Below are 15,129 nucleotides of genomic sequence, written 5' to 3' on the forward strand. Positions count from 1 at the left end.
GGAATTTCCTACCACCAATACACTGATGATACACAACTCTACTGCTCATTTCCACCAGATGTCAAAGGGGCTGTTCATCCTCTGAACCAATGCTTGGCAGCAATTCAGAATTGGATGAATAGTAATAAACTAAAACTTAACCCAGACAAAACAGAGGTTCTATTAATCGGACGAGATTCCCTTCAGGAAAATGAAAATCTCCCCTCATTAGATGGGATCTTACTTCCCCTGAAGGCACAAGTCCGTAGTTTAGGCATCATTTTAGATTCAGCCCTAACCGTGGAACCTCAAGTTGCAGCAGTCTCCCAGAGTGCGTTTGCACAACTAAAATTAGTCAGCCAACTTCGTTCTTTCTTGGGACTATCCGATCTACGGAAAGTAACGCAGGCCCTTGTAACATCACGATTGGATTATTGTAATTCCCTTTATGTCGGCCTTCCTGTCAAAAGCCTTCGGCCACTTAAGCTGGTTCAAAGAGCAGCGGCACAGATGCTAACAGGAGCTAGCCCTCGAATGCATACCACACCTCTGTTATATCATCTGCACTGGCTTCCTATCAGATTTTGTAACCAATTTAAGCTACTGACTTTAATTTTTAAAGCTTTACATAATCTGGCGCCATTTTATCTATCCAATCATATTTGTGAATACACATCTTACCGTCCAATCTGCAAATTGGGCACTAGGAACAAAGCCTTTTCAGTAGTAGCCCCTAGCATGTGGAATGCCCTTCCACTAGAGATACGGCTTTCTAACTCCCTCTTAGATTTTCGTTGACATGTTAAAACATTTTTGTTCCGCCAAGCTTTTAATTTATAAATGTTTCCGCTTTATTTAATTTTAATTTTTGCCAAGCTTTTAAAATGTATACATTATTGTTTTATTTAATTACTAATGTCTAATGGATTTACTATTTGATCTTATGAGTTCTTATTTACATTGTATGAGTTTATATTGTTGTTCGCCGCTTTGAATTCAGTGAACGAAAGCGGGTTATAAATTGGCAAATAAATAAATAAATAAAATTACCAGCCCGACCTGGAGAACATGTGTTCTACCGCTGAACCATGGCCCTGTCTCTCTGCGCCTAATCTAAATCTCTGGCCAGAGGGGGAGGGAAAGGAGAGTGGAGGCTGCTGTTCCTTCTCCTAGCTCCTTTCACTGCCTGCATGGTTGGAAAGAGCAGGCCATCTTCCAGGGGTGGGGAACCTGTGGCCCTTCAGATGCTATTGGACTACAGCTCCCATCATCTCTGACCATTAGCCATGCTGGCTGGGGCTGACGGGAGCTGGAGTCCAGCAGCTGGAGGGCCAGCAGTTCCCCATCTTTGCCATATTTGTTTAAGCATGTGAAGGAAGGTCAGACACATCACCCAGCCAGGCCTGTAGGCAGAGATTCTGTGGGCCAAAGGAGGCAGAGAATCATTGCAGAATGGCTGGAACATAAAAATACAGGTTGCCAAAGTGTGATGTTATTTAAACTGCATGAAATATTGATGACATAAAACATGTATGTACAGCACATATAAAGAAGGGCCTAGTCACGTGCTTGTCAGTTGTCCCATCGACTTTGCATTCATTGGTCAGGAAAGCGGGAGATGGGATAAAGCTTACTTCTTTGTAAGCAATTGGGTAAAAGGCTACCTGCATACTTTTTCTTGTATCCCCACAAGTAGAAGAGCTAGAAAAATGGTTTAAAAATGAACAATAACAATGAGAGCTGAACATTTAGGAAAGGGATGGTTTTGAAGTCTTCTTCATGAGGCCCTCTGCTTTCTTTTTTTTTTTTTCAATAATTTTTATTCAAATTTTCATAAAACATACAAGACGAAATCATAAAACATTCAAAGACAAAAAACAAAATCAAAAATAGTTAAACAAAAAAAATAAATAAATAAAAATAAAAATAAAAAATAAAGAGTAAAATATTGACTTCCCATTTGTCAAAGATCAGATCAGTTATAAGTCTATAATATATAACAATCCTGTCTCTTAAGTCATATTATAAAATCACTTTCCTCCAATAGTTATCTTACTTAATCATCAAATCTCATAAACATTACTTTATTCTTTCCACAAAAAGTCAAAGAGAGGTTTCAATTCTTTAAGAAATATATCTATCAATTTTTTTTTTCCAGATAAGCATATCGATTAATCCATCTCATTACTAATTATGATAATCTTATTGTCATAACCATAGTCAAAATAAACATTTCAATTAATCCATCACATCAGAATCTGTTAGGTTCAGTAATTTCAGTAGCCATTGTTCTATTATCCCTATTAGTTCCATTTTCCATCTTCCATCTTCAGTAGTCTTGTTAAGTCCAGTAATTTCAGTATCCAATCTTCCATTATCAGTATTCCATAATAATCTTGCTGTCAAAGCCATAGTCATATAGTAAGAGTCTGATGGGAATTACCTCTATCCCAAATATTTTCTTGCCATCCATTCTGAATAGGTTGCTGAAATACTGCTGTAAAATCATATCTCTGTTCTTTTTTTCAAAATACACTGGGTCATCTCTTGAAAGTTTTTCCATTGTCACATGGCTGCAGTTAATTCCATAGATTTTCTCTATATTGGGCTCCATCACATCATTCCAGTCCAGAAGATTATCCATGCCATTGATAACTTTATCTCTAGAATCTTCATTAATTTCTTCAGAGATAACATTGAGTTCCAAACAATAGATTTTATTTCTAAAGTCCATAGGCTCCAAATCTTTTTCCTGTTCCACGTTTGTTCCAATCTCCGGGGTCTCCTCTCTCACAGGGACCCCTGTTCCAGTCTCCAGGGTCTCCTCTCTCACAGGGACCCCTGTTCCAGTCTCCAGGGTCTCCTCTCTCACAAGGACCCCTATATCTTTAATCTCCTGTGTCTCCAAACAATAGATTTTATTTCTAAAGTCCATAGACTCCAAATCTTTTTCCTGTTCCACGTTTGTTCCAATCTCCGGGGTCTCCTCTCTCACAGGGACCCCTTCCAGGGTCACCTCTCTCACAGGGACCCCTATATCTTTAATCTCCTGCGTCATTTTACTCAATTCAATTTTCAGCTCCTTACAACCCTGTCGCAGGTTTTGTTTCGTTATCTCAATCTCATCCATTATTTTCTGAAACATAGTTATTTCCAGATTCTCAGCCACTTTCTTAATTGCCATTTTAAAAGAAAAATATAGGAAAACCACTTCTTATTTCAGCAACAATTGGGTTAATACTCCAAACTTGGTGACATCACAGTATAAACAGAGCAGACAGCCTTATCTCTCCATAGTTAAGTAAACAAAATGCAGTTCCCAGGATCGAAACAATTAATGGCAGTCGTCAAGAAACAGATTCGTCAAAATAAAATAGACCAAAAAGAGAGTAGTCTCAGACAATATAATATTCTTCAAAATAAAAATCTGGAATAGAAATCCCTCTTCTGTGTATATCTTTAGAATGCAAATCCAGGACAGCTTTTTGCAACAAAAACAGAGATAAGCTATTAATTAGTGCGTAGCAGAGAGAAGTTATGGCTCCCCAGTGAGATGTCAAAAACCGATCAATCTGGCAAATCTCTTTTAAACAGCAACAATTTAAGTCAAGTAAAAGAAAAATATAGAAAGAAGGGTGCTTGCCTGTTAGTGCGTTCTCTCTTAGAAGATAAGATGTACGTTCGCTTTATCAGATAGAGCTTGCTGTTAAAAATCCGTCCCACCTTCGTCGGCTGGACCTCGTCCCATAAATTAATGAGATCTGGTCGTCCCAACAAAAATAGGCTTTGAGGTTAATCTCTTCGTTTCTCCCTACCCGGGAGAAGTTTAATCAGTCAAAAAAAAAGAAAAAACTGACTGATATATCTGAATAAGCTTCTTTTGAGGCAGGAGCCCGTCTCAAAAGCAGGCACAGGCTAAGTCACCCTTCCCGGAGGTCCGAGGCCCTCTGCTTTCCAAGGAAGTGTCTGAGCCACGCTGCTGTCTTTTAGGTTCCAATCTCTGCCCACAAAACAGTAACTGTTTGCCATGTCCAAAAGTGTGGGATTGGGAGGGCACCTGTGCATTTAGTAGTTGAACAGAAGAGGGGATTTCCAGAGATGCTAACAGGCTACCAGTCGATCAGTGCATGACAACAAACCTTACTGATAATTCAAATAAAGTATTGCAGGAGTAAAACTTCTGTTAGTGCCTCTCAGGCATCGTGTCTGACCGTTTCTTCTTCCACAATTCTGCTGCCAGAACAGCCCAGATTTTAGACTATGGATTTACTGGTCGTATGGACCCTGCCCAACTCTTCAGATGGTAAAAGTTACACATTTTACCAAAACTGGAAGTGCAGATGTAACCACATTTCCCTAAAGAGAATCCTCCTCTGTTCCTTTCTCAGAAATCAAGAGGATCCAAAATGATGTAGATATACAGACAGAAAGATAGATTTTTTTAATTGTGTTTTTAAATTGTTTTTGTGTTTTAAAATTTGTATATTTGTTTTATTGTTTTTAATTGCTGTAAACAGCCCAGAGTGCTTCGCTATTGGGTGGTATATAAATGTAATAAATAAATAAATACCAAACTTCCGCTGATATGAGGGTATGCAAGCCTTTGAACTACATCAAACCCTTTTCTGTCTGTGTGATGAGAAATTCTGTGCAACCCAAAATCTGGCATGCTCCTATAGGTTTATCCCAGACAAAGTTATCCCCTTTCCCTAATCGAGATCTCCTGTGCCCTGGGGACTAATAATAACTGTTTGTGCCAAGCTTCCTTTCGCAACCTTATCCACTGTGTGCCTTTCACTCGCATGGCTCTGTTCACATTGTTAACTGTCAACAGAAGGAAACAGCCAGAGAACAATCTTAGAGAGTGCTAGGCAACATAATAGCAGGTGCCACAACATATTGCAACCTGTAATTTAGAATTGCTTTTGGAGGAGTTCCTCAATGCAAAGACAAGTTGTAACTAGCAGAGTTGTTAAGATATTGTGTTCCCCAGATTCACACCTCACCCATGAGAAGATTTGCTAACAAGTTTGAGAGACTTATTTTTCTTTCTTTTCAAATAAAATGATCCCAGTTTTGTTAACTTCAATGGACTTACAGGTAGGTCTGCCCATCAAAGAATTACCCAATTTCTTGAAGAGTCTTAGCCAAAGAAAGCATGAAATAATCAATGGATTGGATGCCCTTCTTTTGATCACAGGGTTTTTAAATTATTCCTTTGATGGTTCAATGTGAGGCCTTATAGTGGCAATTCCTATGTTACATGGCAGTAACAATATATGAATGGGAAAGAGGTTCTTGCTAGGTTTGCAATGGATCTGGCTTTCCTCCTCATTTCATCCGCTGCCATTTCCTCTAGTTGAGAGAGAGGGAGGGAGAAGAGGAATTTCTCTCTTAGCCAATCAGAACTCTTGCAATGTTCTGATGTGGGTGCCAGTCTAGATGTGGGTTCTCTTCTGAGCTGACAATCCACACAATGGCCCCTCCACACACACACACACTTGTGACTAGCAGTATTTCCTTCTAGGGTGGTTACCCAATTAAAGAAAATTTAACTCTCCCACAGAGAGATATAGACATGAAGAAAATGCAGAGAAAAAGAAGGGATTTAGACAATAGTCACTAATAGGCAAAAAAGCTTGCGGTTTAAGAACGTAACCAATACCAAACAGATACTTCTATCAAACTTTAAAAAGCAGGGAAATTGGGCAGCTATAGTGAATGCACTAGGGGAGCAGGAGACCTGACCTCCTCTCTGAGATATTGTACTGCCCTACAAAGTTGTCAAAATGCAATTTGGGTTGGTCTTTCACAGTCCAATCCACTTGCTGTGTAGCTTGGAAGAATTTGGTAACGTGCCTCTGAGCATATGGTGAATGGTGGCAACTCTTAAATTATTAAATCACAAGATTTTTGTGCCTATTAGTGAATTTCCCTGTTTTTTAATCCAGGAGGTAAGAAATGGGATCCTGTGCAAGTTTGCTAAGAATGGATTGATCATTTGCATGCTTATTGAATTCAATGGATGCTTAATCATGTTTAATATAGACAAAACTGACTACAGAGGAGGAGGGAGGGAAAGAGGAAGGGCAGAGGGGAGGAGAGGGATGGAGCAGGTGGGAGGGGGAGGGGAGGAGGAGATCAGGTTTGATAATTTGCATATTTATTGAGTTCAGTGGGATTTACTCCCATGCAATCATGCCTAGGAAAGGTGAAATTGACTGTGTGGGGAGGAGGAGAAGAGGGAGCACTGTGGTCAGGGGAGGAGGGAGAAAGAAGAGAGGAAGGGTGGAAGAAGGGAAGAGGAGAAGAGAGGAGAGGGGAAGGAGGGGAGGGGAAGGAATGGAGAGAGTGGGAGGGGGGAGGGGAAAGGCATGTCTGATCATTTCCATGGTTATAAGTTCAGTGGGATTTACTGCAGTGCAATCAGGCTTAGGATAAGTAAAACTGACCATGGGGGAGGAGAAGGGGGAAGGGAGAGTACAGGGAAGGAAGAAGGGGGAGAGGGGAGCAGATTGAGTGGGAGAGGACTGTAAGGGGAGTGGGAGAGGATTGTAAGGGGAAGGGGAGGGGGTAAGAGGGAGGAGGAGGGGAGAGAAGGTTTGATCAGTTTCATGCTTTTTGAGTTCAATGGGATTTACTCCTGTGCAATCATGCTTAGGATAGGTGAAACTGACCTCGGGGAGGGGCATGAGGGAAGAGAGAGGTGAGGGGGTGGGGAGAAGATTGGGTGGGTGGGCACTGGGCAGAGGGGAAGCACCTTTCCTTTCTAAAAGGAAAACATTGTGAACAGTATCATTGCTTTTCAGCTTTCCCCCCACCTTTTTATTCTACAGCAGGCACATGTAGCCTCCCACACAAATTTAAACCAAAGCTGTCCCTGGCCACATCCACACCAGATCTTCATTCCACTTTAAACAGTCATGGCGTCACCCAAAGAATCCTGGGAAGTGCACTGGCTACCAATATGTTTCCGGGCCAGATTCAAAGTGTTGGTTCTTACCTATAAAGCCCTTAACGGCATCGGACCGCAATACCTGGCGGAACGCCTCTCCCGCTATGTACCTACCCGGTCGCTGCGCTCGACGTCGAAGGCCCTTCTCCGTGTCCCAACGCATAGGGAGGCACGGAGAACGATAACTAGAGCTAGGGCCTTCTCAGTGGTGGCCCCCGAACTATGGAACGCCCTCCCTGATGAGATACGCCTGGTGCCTTCTTTGCTATCTTTTCGGCGCCAGGTAAAGACCTACCTCTTTGCCCAGGCATTTTAAAAATTTTAAAAATTTTAAAATTTGAATTTAAAATTGAAAATTTTTAATTATGTTTTATTGTGTTTTTGTATTTTAACCTGTTTTATTATGCTGTACACCGCCCTGGGAGCTTATTGCTATAGGGCGGTCTAAAAATGTAATAAAATAAATAAATAAATAAATAATAAGTGTAGTTTGTGAAGGGTGCTGAGAGTTGCTATTAGACAGCCTTTTCCCCTCAGAAAGCTACACTCCCCAGAAGAGGGGCAGACTGTTAAACCATGTTGGATTCAAATTTAAGCCCCCTCCCCAAGAAGGGCTAGTTAGCGCACCCCTCAGCTCTAAATAGGAGTGCAAGCTTTAGCAATTTAATTTACCTGTTAGTGGTCCAGCCAGATACCAAACATAAAATAGACACACACAAAACTGCTTGATCAAGAGGGATCTCTGAACTGCACAGACAGGAGTCTGTCAGGGCAGAGAGCATCGTTTATTCAGTAAAGCCTCATTATATAGTTTCATAAGCAAAACAAAGTATAATATCATAATAAAGGAAATACAACATTACAGAGATGAGCAAGCACGTCTGTTTATCCTTGTTACATTTCTCATAATTCTTAAGAAGCGAGAACTTGATAAAGAGCTTATACACTTGTCAATCTAAGGAAAGCTCATTTTGAGATAAGAGGCAAGGAAGAGAGTTAGATTGACACTTACTAAGAGATAAGGATGGGTCTAGTGTGCCTGTGGAAGTTCTCAAGTCAGCAGTATGACGTAAAACTATGGATACATTCTTGCAAGGTGTTTTGGGAATGCTTGTTCTTTTGAGCTGAACAAGCTACAATTGCAGGGTGTGTATAGTAAAACAAGACAGATAGAAACAGCAACAAATCATAGAGGATACATTTTATCTCCTTTCTCAGGATGTTATAGCCTTCCAGGCGCCTCTGGGTGTTCCTTCTCACAAGAGGAGAAACGAAACGTTCTATCATTCATTGCGTCACTGGCTCTGAAAGCAATTTAGTATTTCTGAACAACTCTTGGGGCCTGGCAATAAAATATTTCCTAACAATTCCCCCATTTCAGCGCTGATTGAGCCCATGGATCAATCAGCAAGCTGCATTTAACTACAGATGGTCCTAAGGGAGTTTACTTGAGCATAAGGTTAGGGGGGAAAGAGGGACAGGTATTGGTCTGAGGCAGTGAGGTTCAGTAGAGCCCACTATGGTAAGTACCATGTGTGTCCTATTGCAGAGATCCCAGCTGCTCTGATGCGTAGGGTCAATGGTGTGTGTGTATCTGCATGTGTGTTTCTAATTGACACTAAAACACTAAAGATCTTTCTAAAGAACAATGGAATTCACGGTGGGTGGGGTGTATCTGCCAAGGAATAAGATAACATTTATGCAACAGCGTTTAACTTTGCCCTTGCTTTTCCTGCGCACAAACCTCTAGAACGCATTACCAGCCATATCAACAGGTGGGGGTATGTGAGAATGGGGGTGGGAGTTATAGCTCTTGGCCTTGCACCTCCTGGGTTCCACTTGAACCAAAATGGGGTTAGCCAAGCCATATCACTCCCCCCCTGTTATAGCTAGAAGGCAGATATACACAGCCGTCCTTGCACAGATCTGCCCCCGGGCTCCAATGCTGACTTCCAGGGTGTAACTGTGCCATATGAGATGGATCCATATTACAAGGGCCAGCTAGGCAAAGATCAGAATTTTCTGAAATACCAAAATCACCACAATGGGGTGCATTATAAGGGTTAAACCTCCTTTGGCGTCCTTACCCCAGCCAAACAGGGAATTCAAAATCATCCATGTGCCTATATCTGTGAGTGCTTATCTATAATGTAAGTGACTGTATGGCAATCATGTGCTATCTAGAGTGTAGCTTGCTCTCCCATTTGCTTAACTGCTTCTAATTATTTCTGTAACATAGGATGAGAAAGCAACTTCTGGAGATCACCTAGGTCATAACCTAATGCAATGGGTTTGAGGTGGTGAAACAAATCTGGATTAACTAATATTCTCTGGATGGTTCATACAGGGACTTTAAAATGTTCTAAGGCACCCGCCCCCATAGCATGAAAGAGCAATAAGATACAGTAATCATTTTGAGAGCAAAGCAATCTTGATGGGATTCCAAACAAACAAATCCTAGATTGTTATGGCAGAGTGAGAAAGTAAACAAATGGGCCAAAACTCTATACTGATGAACCTCACATCTGGAATGGCCAAATTCAGTAAACCACTATTACAGAATTACTCAAAGGGATTTGGAAAGCAAAAACATCTAAAGAACAAAATAGCCATAACATATGAAATATATACTAACAAATAATCCCCCATTTGCGGCAAATTTAAACAAGGCTTATTTAAATTATAGCTGCATCATGGTGTCCTAGCCATTTGGAGTCAGTCAAAGAAGTAAAAGGTCGGCGTTGGAGGGGACATTCGCTGGGGCAAGGGGACCTCCTTGGATACTGATTTCCAAGAGTGGAAAAGAGGGAAAATAAATTGGGTAGGCATTGTATACAGCAACATAAGAAGATAAAACCGGAAATTCCCAGAAAAATGTAAAGAAAAAGCTGGTGCCAGCTCGGCCATAGGTTAAACCATTCTGTAGACTTGGGAAAGAAGAATAAGTCTTGATGCCTCCCACGTCGTGATATACTGCGTTGAGGTGATTTAAATGTTGCAAAACATAAGCCTTTGAGTCAATTATAGAAGTACAACATTCGCTACCAATCAAAAGAAAAACAACAATGACATCACATCCTTAAAGGACAATGCATAATAATTACATTCAATATTACAATGGAAATAAAACAAGCAACAGCTTTTATGCGGTAATCTCTCCTTTGTTGGAGGTTACAATGCATTGGAAAATACGGGGTAGCCTCCCCCCCTCTTATGTCACCACCCTCGGATCCGACCTGGATGCCAGCTATCAGAAATACGATGTAAGACTTTCACCTACGCTGAGCCGCCGCCGCCGCCGTTTCCTGGTTGCCGGATCGGAGCTGGGATGAGCTGCGGCCCTTCGGCGAGCCTGGGGCTGCGGCCTCTGTTCGGGAGACAGCGTTGTTCACTGCAGCAGTTTTCTGCTGGCTGCTGGGGTTGGGGCGCACCCCTGCGGCCTCCATTGTCCTGTCGTGCTGGCCTTGCTCGTTTTGCCTTGTGTCGGCCACGTTTTGCCTCTCATCGCCTTTGCTTTTGGCTTCTTGGGGAGAACTTTCCTGTTGGTCGCGTCTTCGTGGGGCCTGTTTGTGCCGCCTCTCGCTGTTTGCTGAGCTGGATGCTGGATGCTGAGAGTGAGAGGAGATGCCGCTTTCGGTTTCGCAAATGACGCACCCTGTGGACTATATGGGCCAGAAGCTTTATTGAACTTTACTGTAGTAACCTTACCTGTTGTTTTAGTTTTATTGCTGTTTTGATGTTGTGATACTTATATATTATGACTTTGTACATCGCTCAGAGTGGCTCGGTTTCCAGCCAGATGGGCGATAAATAAATTGCAGAAATAAATAAATAAACATGGTCTTGTAACATATTGTGGAATAGCTTGCACAAAGTTCATCCTGTTCATGTTCAGAGGAAGCTGTAACTGAACTTGTGTGTCTTTTGCCAATGCTAGGCAAAGAAACTGGAATAATGAAAAGAGTCTTCATTCTCCCCTCCCCCCGAGTGACTGTATGAAAAGATTGCAAACTTGCACAAGGTGTCCATTTCAGGTTGATGGCCAAAACAGACCCAAAAATAGTTCTGTGGTTGGGTGGAATGAAGCAGGCCTCTATGCTGTTATTGCAGCAATACAGGAAAATATCTGTGTCCTGGTTCTGAAGCAATTCAAGGATCTAATCAAAAATGCCTTAAATAACAATCTTCTGTGATACACACGCAAAAAAAGAAAACGTTCCTTTGGAAGAAAATGCTTCAGCGCAGGAAAGAAAATATAAAAATAAAATACATTCATGGCCACAGATGATGAATGACTTCTGAACAAAAGTAACAAAAACCAAGATATTTAGTTGCAACTATCAATTTAGCAACTTTGTACCTGGAACTGAGTATTCCTATTATTGGTGAGGAAAAAAATATTCAAAGGGATTCAAACATAACAACACATGACAACACATATTAAAATTTTGAGTTTCCTAAGCCTCTGGCCAGGTACAGTTCACTGGAAAGACACGGGAATGCTGGGAAAACAGAAAAGAAAAGGAGAGCCCCGGAGAGGAAAATTAAGTTTCTCTTTGCCAGATGCAAGAATAGTGAACAGATATAGGAAAGGATAGAAGCCGGCATTTGTGATAAGAACATTTTATAGCTTCCAGACATAAACATTAATAAGGCCTTTGTACAATTCCGAAATTCTTCCTGTTGGTCATGACTTGGCTGAAAAGAATTAGCACAGTTAATAAATTCAAATCTCTTGAATAAATGATAAACTTAAAGGATTGAGCTAGCTTAAATCATAAAAAGTGTTTAGTCAGTTTACATACTTAAATATACTTCAGAATCAATTGAAAACAAAACTATAACCATTGTTTCAAAAGGACTAGAGAAAGGAGGGGTTGCATTTACCCTCAGCCTTGAGTTTCAGAGAGTGAGAAAAGGAGGGGGGTTGAACTGTTAGCATTAACTCGTTCGTTTGCTGTTTCTCTTTCAGTTAACGTTTGCTAATAAAACATTACATAAAACCTTTCAAACCTTTGTGTTCTGCAAAATAAGATAAGCAGGAAAATAGTCACCTTTTTCAATCCCTCAACTCAGCTCTCCAGCCTCCTCTACATACTTTTTGCAACATGCTATATTCCAACGTACTCAGTAGCCTCATCTTCCCCTTTCTTGCAATGGGCACACGGGGCTTTCTTTAGGAAATACCTAGCTTTTGCACTTCTATTCTTCATTCCCTGGTCTTTAACTCTATCCATCTGTTACACCTGCTCTTACCTTCAACTACTTTACTTAAATCACCTTGGCAAACCTATGCTCACGCATCAAACATCAAAAGTCAATACAAAACAATCATGTTTAATTCTAAACCGCTGTAGAATAAAGAAATCAGTCCACTGTGTACACAGACTGAAGAAAACAACTTGAAGAAACTTGAAAAAGGAGGGAGCTCCCGATGAAATAAAATATCAGGTGAAAACGTTTCTCTGTTACACGGTGGTTGTGGTCAAATGGCAAGGATTGAGATAAGAAAGATATTAAACATTACAGCAGGAAGGACGATACACACAAGTAATTTCCTAAAACCATACACCCAAACGGGTAAGGTGTGGGGTAAATAAGCACAGGGGATTACAGAGAGAGAAAGAAACCAATACTGACAACAATTTAAAAAAAACAATTTGTAATTACATAACAGATAAAACAATAATTAATAAGGCCCTTCCTCTTCTCCTTGGGATATGGCCTGGCTGAAAGAAATTGGCATAATTAGGAAAACACTGTCAATAAATAGTATAAAAAATAGTAAACAATAAGGATCAAGTTAGACTTAAAACATAAACATCAATTAAAAACACTATTATAAAAATGGAGGGGCTGCTTTAACTTTTAATCTTGAGTACGCAGATTTCCTTTCAACCAGTGGAAGAGAATGCTGTCTCCCTTTCAGTCAATTTGCTTACTAAGAAAACAATTATTTTTTAAAATCCATTAAACCTAATTCCTACAGTAGAAAACTCCTTAATGTCCTTAGCCTTATACTTGGGTGACAAAAAAAAAAACTCCAAAAGCTTATACACAAAAATTAAAAGGATAAACAAGGGCAGATGAGCAAAAACTAAATACTTCAGAAACTATGCCTCCTTTTCAAAGCTCCGTAAAGAGGGACAAGGAGGAAATTTCCCTTTACACTCGTGCAAAACAAAACAGGCATGGTTAATGTATAAACATTTATCAAACAAGACAGACAAATGAAAAACCCTTAATAAAATAGATTCATGTTAGAGAATTGGAGGAAATAATTGGCATTATGACTCTGTATGGCTTCTATTTCTTCCTATAATTGAAAGGAGTTAGCAATTAGACTTCTAACCATGTACAAAATGCATAAAGAAAAACTTTCCCTTTGCAGGTGCCAGCAAAAAAAACCTTCTTGGGTCAGTCGAGAACTGATTCCTGTAATTAAATCATGATTTATGTGCACAGATGTTGGGTTCAAATTTAAGCCCCCTCCCCAAGAAGGGCGAGTTAGCGCACACCTCAGCTCTAAATAGGAGTGCAAGCTTTAGCAATTTAATTTACCTGTTAGTGGTCCAGCCAGATACCAAACATAAAATAGACACACACAAAACTGCTTGATCAAGAGGGATCTCTGAACTGCACAGACAGGAGTCTGTCAGGGCAGAGAGCATCGTTTATTCAGTAAAGCCTCATTATATAGTTTCATAAGCAAAACAAAGTATAATATCATAACAAAGGAAATACAACATTACAGAGATGAGCAAGCGTGTCTGTTTATCCTTGTTACATTTCTCATAATTCTTAAGAAGCGAGAACTTGATAAAGAGCTTATACACTTGTCAATCTAAAGAAAGCTTATTTTGAGATAAGAGGCGAGGAAGAGAGTTAGATTGACACTTATTAAGAGATAAGGATGGGTCTAGTGTGCCTGTGGAAGTTCTCAAGTCAGCAGTATGACGTAAAACTATGGATACATTCTTGCAAGGTGTTTTGGGAATGCTTGTTCTTTTGAGCTGAACAAGCTACAATTGCAGGGTGTGTATAGTAAAACAAGACAGATAGAAACAGCAACAAATAATAGAGGATACATTTTATCTCCTTTCTCAGGATGTTATAGCCTTCCAGGCGCCTCTGGGTGTTCCTTCTCACAAGAGGAGAAACGAAACGTTCTATCATTCATTGTGTCACTGGCTCTGAAAGCAATTTAGTATTTCTGAACAACTCTTGGGGCCTGGCAATAAAATATTTCCTAACAACCACACTGGCCACTAGAGCTCTGTCATGGAAATAGGAGTCTCCTAACAACTCTCAGCACCCTTCACAAACTACACTTCACAGGATTCTTTAGGGGAAGCCATTATTGTCTAAAGTGTAATAAATGTCTGGCATGGGTGGGGTCCCCTGATTAGCCAAATGAAATAGCTGTGAGTCTGGCTTTTAGAACACTGACAGTTGGTTCTTACGGAGCATGCCTGATGTTATAATAGAGTCCAATGTTAAATTTCTTAAATTAATTAAAAATCAGCCAGGCATTTTTTAAACATTTAAACTGCAGAAGATGAAGGTCAGAGTATGGCCCAAGGTCAGTAATAGAATTACAGGCACTCTGTGAACATGGCTGATTTTTAATTAATTTCAACAAATTATGACACCACTGATGGAAAAATGTCCAACAGGGGACTGGATTTTTCCTCTTGTTTTACACTTTGAACTCTTGATTCTCACTGACTGTTTTGTGTATCACCATGAAAACTTAGATGGTTGTTAAGCAAGCATTTCTGAGTTCAGCACCAAAAGTTTTATAAGGTTTTGTTTATGGGAAGCATCAGAATGGCATGAGGGGTATTTTCAATTTAACATTGTGGAATGCAAAAGTCTGTTATAGTATACAGCCCTCTCGTGGCTGTAGACTGTTGGTCACATCCACGCTATACATTTGAAGTGCTTTTATACCACTTTAACAGTCATGGCTTCCCCCAAAGAATTCTGGGAACCATTGTTTGTTAAAGATGCTGAGTTGTTAGGAGGTCTCAGACAGAGCTATAATTCCCAGCACCCTTAACAAACTATAGCTCCCTGGATTCTTTGGGGGAAGCCATGACTTGGTATTAGAGTGAGTTAAATGCATGGTATGATGTTACCTTTAAAACTGAAGGCTGGGGATGGAAAATAGGCTGTCTGTCCAGAAATTCTAG

Source organism: Rhineura floridana, chromosome 1 (assembly GCF_030035675.1).
Source record: "Rhineura floridana isolate rRhiFlo1 chromosome 1, rRhiFlo1.hap2, whole genome shotgun sequence".
Taxonomy (NCBI): Eukaryota; Metazoa; Chordata; class Lepidosauria; order Squamata; family Rhineuridae; genus Rhineura; species Rhineura floridana.